Genomic DNA, 9,759 nt, shown 5'->3' with positions numbered 1-9,759 from the left:
CGCCGAGCTTTTTCTCCGGCAATCCCCACCCCACCGCCCAATCAACGCGCCCCCACCGCCGGTGACTGCCAACCAAAGGTCTCACGACTTCGAGTACCCACCGACGACTAATTAAGTACCATTTATGTCCTTCATATACGCACTGATGGGTGGGCCCTATGGTAATGCGCGCTGCTGAATGTGGACCGTTTGACTGGTCAATTGATCGTGTCATCAACAAATTACGGAGCTGTATGGTGTGCCAGTGATCGTATGATCACCCTAAAATGTATTTTATTAACACAGTACAGACTCAAACTACCATTTCTTTCTTTCATATATGGGCTGACAGGTGGGCCCCATGGTTACGCGCCCCGATGGTGCAACACTAGTTGCGCCACGTGGAACGTTTGACTGGTCAATTGATTGTGTCATCAACAAAATACAGAGTTGTACGGGTGAGCCAGTGACCGTATAATCATGAGATGTATTTTTTAACACGGTATAGACGCAAGGGGTCGTATATACGCGCAAGCACTCATTGCTATAAGCGCACACACGCACACCCTACCCCTATGAGCACATTCGAGAGAGTGAGCCAGCATATGATCTTGAGATTTTATGAAGTCACCATAGGTGCCTCGTAGTCAAGTGGAACGTCTCCTTCCACTGAACGCACATCGTCGGAAAATACTGAAATTAACCCAGGATAAATGCGAGCACCGGAACTTTAACCCTGGTGGGCTCGAGAAACCACTGCCCTCCTAACCATCCAACCACATGTTGGTTAGCACGACATAATGTTTGTGGTGACCGTGATGAGCTTATTCTGAAGTCCAGTGACCATATCATATTTGGAATGACAGTAAGTGTCGTCAACAAAATACGTGTAACATCCCAAATTTTCAATTTGGAATGTTATACATAGATCATTCATGCATATCATATTTTATTGCATTTCCGTTCCACAATCCTCGATATCCTAAGCAACTCAAGGACCCTCGGAGAGAGTTGGGGATTTCCCGGTTTTCGTATTTGATTTTTATCAAATAATGAAACGAGGATTTTTTATTTTGAATATTTTTCTCTCCGAAAAATATTTCATAATAAAATATATGAGAGGAGATAATATGACTTCTCCAAAATAATTGAAATTTTGGAGGAAAAATATTGAAATCATTTATTCGATTTTATTTGGATTTTATTTGCATTAGAAAAATTGCACGTTTTCAAAGTTGCATTTTAGGGCCAAGAAAATGGTCATCTCGTTCTAAATATATTATTTAGACGGTGAAAATTTGTTTTGGCATTTTTAGATTTTTATTTCATTTTCTAGGATCGGCGGAATTATTTTAAAAAAAACTTCCAGCCGACTGGGCCGGCCCACTCCCCGCGCGCGCCGTCTCCCACCCGGAGACCGAGCCGCCGCCACCTTGGACGAGGAGTCCGGCCAGGACTCCTCCTCGCCGCCGTCTTGGCCCCTCCTCCAATCCGTGCCGCCCCCTTATATACTCCCCCCGGGACCCCCGCCACCACCACAACCACCACCGTCGCCGAGCCCCGCCCCGCGCCTCGCCGCCGCCGCTGCAGCCGCGCCCCGCCGCCACTTCGCCGCACCGTGCAGCCGTCACCCCGCCACCCGCAAGCCGCCGCCCCGCCGCCCAAGCCCCGCCTCGTCGGAGCCGCCTCGCCGGAGGTACCGCGCTGAGCCGCCGCCGTTTTTTTAAGAATCCCATTCGGTTTTTTTGAACCCTAGTACATTTTTTTAGATTGGTTCGCCGGTTTTTCCCGGTTCCTCTATTTAGCGGACGTTCGTCCGTATGTTCGTTTTCACGAACGGTTTTCGCTCGTTAGTTACATATAACGAACACTCGTTCGTTAGTCTGTTCGTCAATTTTCTTTTGATCGGATTTTTCCGCGATTATTCTTGATCACGATTTCTGATCCGATTTTCATTTCTGTTTATCTTTTTGCTCGTTAGTCGGAACCAGGCGATTCAAGCGCCTAGATCTTCGTCTCGATACCCTCTTTCCGCTTAACCAACCTGAACCCGTTTTTGCTACTGTAAAATTTGACCTTAGTTCAGATTAGTAAACGGATCTTGTTTCTTTCGCCGTTTGAGTTTTGTTGCTCCGTTTGGTTTGATTCTTTTTGCAAACCGGAGTTCTTAAGTTGAACTTTTTGGTCAATCTCTCTTACTTGAGTTTTGCCCGTGCATCTTTGCTTGTTGCTTATGTATGCTATAGTTTGCTTGCGATAGAATTCCCGGAGTGCGAAGCGTGTTATTTGGAGTCTCTAGGTTTCGCGGATCGTCAGCAAGGCAAGTAACACATTGATCATACTCTTCCCGTACCCAGGTTTTATGCATTAGTTTCAATCCTCAAACATTGCATGATTAGAATGTCATTAACATGTGGATTGGGAAGTAGTTGTTGAGGTAGAACCTAATGCCCTGTTATATTCAAACCCTTGGGAGTTACTTCTACACGTTGCTTATATTGCTATGCTATGCTCGTAGACGTGGTTTGGGTGAGTGAAATCCATGACAGATGTGAGATTGTTAACTAATGGTTCAACTTAAGGTGGCAACTCGAATTTACATCTGGGTGGATTGAGGCACCTGGAGTATCTAGTGTTGCCTGTATTTTTGGAAATCCCAGGGTTCCGTGTGATTTTCCTATGGATCGCCACCCAGGCTTAAAGGGAGATGAGATGATTCATGCTAGAAACTTCCGTGTGCAGCCACAAGCTATTATGGGCTCTAGCATAGTTGAGTAAGTTACGTGAACCTCTTGAAGAGGTAGGTCAGCAGGTAGTGGGTTTGTAGGTTTGGTATGGTCTACCCGGAGTAGAGAGTTAATGTTTCTGAAAGACTGTGTCTCGGTCATCAGTTTTTCAAACACCATGTAGTGCGAGAAATCCAGCGGAGGCGATCGAGTCTTGTGGGGAAAAGTGTGCAAACCTCTGCAGACTATACAAACTAATCATGGTTAGCCGTGTCCCTGGTTATGGACAATCTTGAGTATCTAGTACTTGGAGTATCTTAAGTATCTCATCACTCTTAATTAATATTGTTGGGTTGTTAATTACTTTAATTGGGATTGAGTTGGAGGAACCTTCTCAATGATGTATCAACCACCATGATAGTTAAAATAAAACTTATTCCTTTGTTGTAGGGAAAAATTGTATTTTCGCAAAAACTATAACCATAGAGCTTTCCACCAGCCAAATATGCATGTAGTGATAGCATTATTCTGTTCTTGCTCTACTGTGTTACATTGCCAGCATATTCCATGTGCTGACCCGTTTTCGGGCTGCAACGTATTATGTTGCAGACTTTTTAGACGAGGAGTAAAGTTCGTTAGGTCGTTGCCATGCAGCTCAGCTATGCCGTTGGAGTTGGTGGACTCACTTTATCTTCCAAGCCTTCCGCTGTTATCGTATTAGATGGCCTTAAGCCATATTATTGTAATAAGTTCTCTCTTGAGACATTCGATGTATTAAGTGTGTGATTGATACTCTGTTATAAATCCTTCGAGTACTATGTGTGTCAGCATTACTGATCCAGGGATGACACGGTATCACAAAGACTTGACCGTTTGAGGTCAGGTCGCTACAAAGATGGTATCAGAGCCAGGTTGAGTGTAGGACACGACCACTAAGCTAAAAGCCATAGATCACTATTCTCTTCTCATTTCTGACTCCTCTCCATTTTCTACTCTTTAGGATGGCGGAGATGAAGAACAAGTTTGCACAACCGGATGAAGAAGCACCTTTTGGACGACACCTGAAGGAAGTCACTAGGTACCTGAGCATAGGAATACCAAGCTTCACTGGGACCTACAATGCCACTTTACCAGAAGAGGAGCTTTGGATGATTCAAGTTCAAGTTCCAGGAAGGACCTTCACGCTAGTCACTAAACCCATAGAGTTTTCCTTTGATGCTCCAACCTGGAGTCTAGGAAAGACTATGGCCGCTCACATCACCATGGGACGCATTGGAGAAGTTTATCAAAAGGAGCTTAAAGAGACTATCTACCAGATATGTGGGCGCCGAGACGAGCAATGGGAGATGATCTGCACCAAGAAGGATAGATCAATTGCAGCTTTCATCCAGGAACTAAACCAGCACATTCGACGCCAGGAGAATCAGATGTGCACAGACATGATAGATTTGAAAAAGGTGAAGACAAGGATCATCAAGCTGGAAGAAGAACTTAAGTCTACACGCGATGGATATGAGGAGAAAATTGCGACACTACTGGAGAAGAATGATGACCTGATTAAGAAGATCGGAATATTCATGGGAGACCCCACACCAGTAGAAGAAGACAAAGAACCCAAGGAGATTCGCCTGGAGGACTACATCATCATCGACGATACGGACTCTGACCTGAGAGATGATGACTTTGAAGACGAAGCTGGAGCAGATACCATGGAGTCTGCAATCGAGGAATATTTTTAGTAGACCACCACATCAGTAGTAGTATCCCCCCATGTAAATAGAGTAGTCCGAGCACTTTTGCGATAGTTAGACCAATTGTATGACTAGATTGATTGATTGAGTGAAATGTTTGTGTTTGTCTCATGTGCATATGGGTAGTGCTTTCTCATTAGACCTCATTCTATTCTAATCTCTCCCCTCTAAAACCCATCTGATGCCTCCGAGACATGACCCCGGATTTGCATTCCCACCCGAGCTCACTCAGTTGATCCAGCAGCAGAATACCCTGATGCAGTTGTTAGTTCAGAACCAGGGCAACAACAACAACAATCCACCACCACCAACACCACCAGTTGACAACTTAGCCCGTTTTCTGAGGTTGCAACCGCCGGTGTTTTCCAGTAGCACCGAGCCTATAGTAGCAGATGATTGGCTCCGCAGGATTGGAAGGGAGTTAACCACTGCAGGATGCACTGATGCTGAGAAGGTGCGTTTTGCCGTACATCAGTTGGATGGACCTGCAACATCATGGTGGGAGAATTACACTGTCACCTACCCCATAGCCACGGTGACATGTGACCAATTTCAGCAAGCCTTCCATACAACCCATGTCTCAACTAGAGCCATGAATATGAAGAAACGTGAGTTTTGCAACTTACGCCAGGGGAACCGTACTGTGGCTCAGTACGTGGATGAGTTTAGCAAGTTATCTCGCTATGCCCCCGATGACGTGGCCACAGATGCCGCGAAGCAGGAGAAGTTTATGGAAGGGCTGAATGATGAGATGAGTATGCAGTTGATGGTAACAACCTTCAACAACTACCAGGAGTTGGTAGATAAGGCTCTTATGATTGAAGGGAAGCAGCAGCAGATTGAGAGCCGAAAGAGGAAGTATGTACGCGGGAGGTATAACTCAGGAGCTCAGCAGAAGCATCGCCTAACCCCGAACTCGGGAGGACTTGTTCATAACCATGGAGGTCATAACCACACCGGAGGAGGATCGCATAACCATAATGGTTCTAAAAATGGGAATGGGAACGGAGCCAACAACAATCAGAACCGCCCCAACCCAACCACACCCGCCAACAGAGACCTAAGTCATGTTACTTGCTTTAAGTGTAGGAAGACTGGACACTATGCCACGGAGTGCCCCGAAGGAAAGAATGGAAACAGAAATGGGAGCGCTGGGAAGAAGCCCAATCCATTCAACAAAGGACAAGTGAACCACGTTAACATGGAGGAGGTTGAAGAGCAGCCAGACGCGGTTATAGGTAAGTTTTTGGTTAAGTCATTTACCGCTCTTGTTCTTTTTGATACTGGTGCATCGCATTCATACATATCAAGGGAATTCCTGGAAAAGTTTAGTCTACCAACCCAAACCTTTAGGACCCCTCTCTTAGTGAGTTCACCCGGAGTAGAATATATGGCTAGCTGATGGTGCGACCAGATACCCTTAATCATTGGTAACCATGTTTTTCCGTCCGACCTAATTATCTTGGAGTCACAAGGATTGGATGTGATATTAGGTATGGACTGGATGTCAAAGTATGGAGGAAGTATTGACTATGCTAGTAAGTCGATTTATATCACCATCCCAGAGGGAAAAAGGATTAAGTATGTATCTAGGCATGTTCCTAGGAGGAGCCAAGTGAATACCCTCACGGGAGTTGTTCAGGAGGAAGTGCTTGTAGTGAGGGATTACCCGGATGTTTTTCCAGAGGAGTTACCAAGCATGCCACCGGATCGGGATATTGAGTTCTTGATAGAGCTACTGCCAGGTACCGGGCCAATATCCAAGAGACCCTATCAGATGCCCGCAAATGATCTGGAGGAGATTAAGAAACAGATCAAGGAGTTATTGGAGAAAGGTTACATTCGAAGGAGTTCATCACCTTGGGGAGCCCCAGTGCTTTTGGTTGAGAAGAAGGATAAATCCCTAAGAATGGTTGTTGATTATCGGGCCTTGAATGAAGTGACGATTAAGAACTAGTACCCAGTGCCGATGATCAATGATCTGTTTGATCAGATGCAAGGAGCTAAGGTGTTTTCGAAGATCGATTTGCGATCGGGATACCATCAGTTGAAGATTCGAGAGAAATATATACCAAAGACATCATTCACCATGCGTTACGGATTATATGAGTATACGGTCATGTCGTTTGGACTGACTAACGCCCCTGCCTATTTCATGAGCATGATGAACAAGGTATTCATGGAATATGTGGACAAGTTTGTTGTGGTGTTTATTGATGATATTATGGTATACTCGAAGAATGAAGAGGAGCACAAGGAGCATTTGCGATTAGTTCTTGAGAAACTCAGGGAACACCAGTTGTATGCCAAGTTTAGCAAATGCGAGTTTTGGTTGAAGGAAGTAGGATTCCTTGGACATGTTATATCAGGAGAAGGTATAGCAGTAGACCCCAGCAAGGTTCAGTCAGTCACTGAATGGTTGGCACCCACTTCAGTTAGCGAGATCCACAGTTTTCTTGGACTCGCAGGATACTATCAGAGATTCATTGAGAATTTTTCCAAGATTGCGAAACCAATGACAGAGTTATTGAAGAAGGATACTAAGTTTAAATGGACGGAAGATTGCGAGGCAAGTTTCCAGGAGTTGAAGAAACGTTTGACTACAGCCCCAGTGCAGACACTGCCAGATATACATAAGGATTTCCAAGTGTATTGCGACGCCTCTCGCTTAAGACTTGGAAGTGTGCTTATGCAGGACAGAAGAGTTGTTTCGTATGCCTCACGACAACTAAAACCTCACGAGTTGAACTATGCCACTCATGATTTGGAGCTAGCAGCAGTAGTGCATACATTGAAGACTTGGAGACATTACCTTATTAGAAATCGTTGTGATGTGTACACGGATCATAAGAGTTTGAAGTACATCTTCATGCAGAAGGAGCTGAATCTTAGGCAGAGGAGATGGTTGGAGCTTATAAAAGATTACGACATGAAGCTGCACTGTCATCCAGGAAAGGCCAATGTCATAGCAGACGCCTTGAGTTGAAAGAATTATGCTAATATCCCAGAGAGTACAGGACTGCCAAAGGAGTTAGCAGAGGATATCATGGAACTTCGATTAGACATTGTTCCTAGAGGTTTTATTGCAACAATGGAAGTTCAGTCGAAGCTGTTGGGTAAGATTCGGGAAGCTCAGAAGGATGACAAAGAGATTGCCGAGATAAAGGAGAAGATGAGCAAAGGAAAGGCCAAAGGTTTTCGTGAGGATGAGCACGATACCTTATGGTTTGAGGACCAGATATACATGCCCAATGACCTAGAGATCAGGAAGTTAATACTTCAGGAGGCTCATGACTCACCATACTCGATACACCCCAGAAACACCAAGATGTATTTGGATTTGAAGGAACATTTCTGGTGGACAGGAATGAAGAAGGATATTGCCGTAGCTGTATGCAATGTATTCCAGAGAGTGAAGGCAAAGCATCAAAAGCCAGCAGGATTGTTATAGCCTATGCCGATACCCGAATGGAAGTGGGACAAACTTGGCATGGACTTTATCACCGGATTGCCCAGGATCAAATCAGGATATGATTCCATATGGGTAGTAGTTGATCGCTTGACCAAAGTGGCTCACTTTATCCCAGTGAAAACCACTTAACAAGTGCGAAGTTGGCCAAGATATATATGTCCAGGATCGTATGTCTGCATGGAGTTCCGAGGACCATCATATCAAATAGAGGAACACAGTTTACCTCAAAGTTTTGGCATCAGTTACACCAGACTTTGGCTACGAGATTGGAGTTCAGTACATCATTTCACCTGCAGACGGATGGACAGACCGAGAGAGTCAACCAGATTCTGGAAGATATGTTGAGAGCTTGTGCGCTAGATTATGGATCTAGTTGGGATGACAATTTGCCTTACGCAGAGTTCTCATATAACAATAGCTACCAAGCCAGTTTGAAGATGGCACCATTCGAAGCCCTGTATGGACGAAGGTGCAGAACGCCGTTGATGTGGGATGAAGTAGGAGACCGACAGCTGTTTGGACCGGATTTGATCAAAGAGTCTGAAGAGAAAGTTAAGCTGATTCGTGATAGACTGAAGATTTCTCAGCCCAGGCAGAACAGTTATGCAGACTCGAAGCGCAAGGAGGTAACTTATGAAATTGGAGATAGAGCATATCTGCGAGTATCACCCTTGCGAGGAGTGAAATGTTTTGGAGTTAAGGGAAAGTTAGCCCCGAGATTTGTAGGACCGTATCGTGTTTTGGAACGGATGTATGAAGTTGCCTATAAGTTGGAGTTACCTGAAGGACTGTCAGGAGTTCATGATGTGTTTCACGTTTCACAATTGAAGAAGTGTCATGCTGAGATGGCCGAAATACCGTTAAGAGGTACAGTACCCTTGAAGGCGATTCAGTTGGATAGTGATTTGACTTATGAGGAAAAGCCAGTTAAGATTCTTGAGTTTGCAAGCCGAGTCACCCGCAGCAAGGTTATCAAGTTTTGCAAAGTTCAGTGGAGTCGCCATACCGAGGATGAAGCCACCTGGGAACGAGAGGACGATCTACACAAGGACCACCCACACCTATTTTCTAGCCAACCTGAATCTCGAGGGAAAGATTCATCTAAAGGGGGTAGGTTTGTAACATCACAAATTTTCAATTTGGAATGTTATACATAGATCATTCATGCATATCATATTTTATTGCATTTCTGCTCCGCAATCCTCGAAATCCTAAGCAACTCAAGAACCCTCGGAGAGAGTTTGGGATTTCCCGATTTTCATATTTGATTTTTATCAAAAAATGAAACGAGGATTTTTGATTTTGATTATTTTTCTCTCCGAAAAATATTTCATAATAAAATATATGAGAGGAGATAATATGACTTCTCCAAAATAATTGAAATATTGGAGGAAAATTGTTAAAATAATTTATTTGATTTTATTTGGATTTTATTTGCATTATAAAAATTGCACGTTTTCAAAATTGCATTTTAGGGCCAAGAAAATGTTCATCTCGTTCTAAATATTTTATTTAGACGGTGAAAATTTGTTTTGGCATTTTTAGATTTTAATTTTATTTTCTAGGATTTATTTTCTGTTCGGCGGAATTATTTAAAAAAAAAACTTCCAGCCGACTGGGCCGAAACCCAGTCGGGCCGGCCCACTCCCCGCGCGCGCCGTCTCCCACCCGGAGACCGAGCCGCCGCCGCCTCGGACAAGGAGTCCGGCCGGGACTCCTCCTCGCCGCCGCCTTGGCCCCTCCTCCGTGTCGCGCCCCCTTATATACCCCCCCGGACCCCCGCCACCACCACAACCACCACCGCTGCCGAGCCCCGCCCCGCGCCTCGCCG

The sequence above is a fragment of the Triticum dicoccoides genome, chromosome 3A, assembly GCF_002162155.2.
Source record: "Triticum dicoccoides isolate Atlit2015 ecotype Zavitan chromosome 3A, WEW_v2.0, whole genome shotgun sequence".
NCBI lineage: Eukaryota > Viridiplantae > Streptophyta > Magnoliopsida > Poales > Poaceae > Triticum > Triticum dicoccoides.
This window is presented reverse-complemented; position numbering follows the sequence as displayed.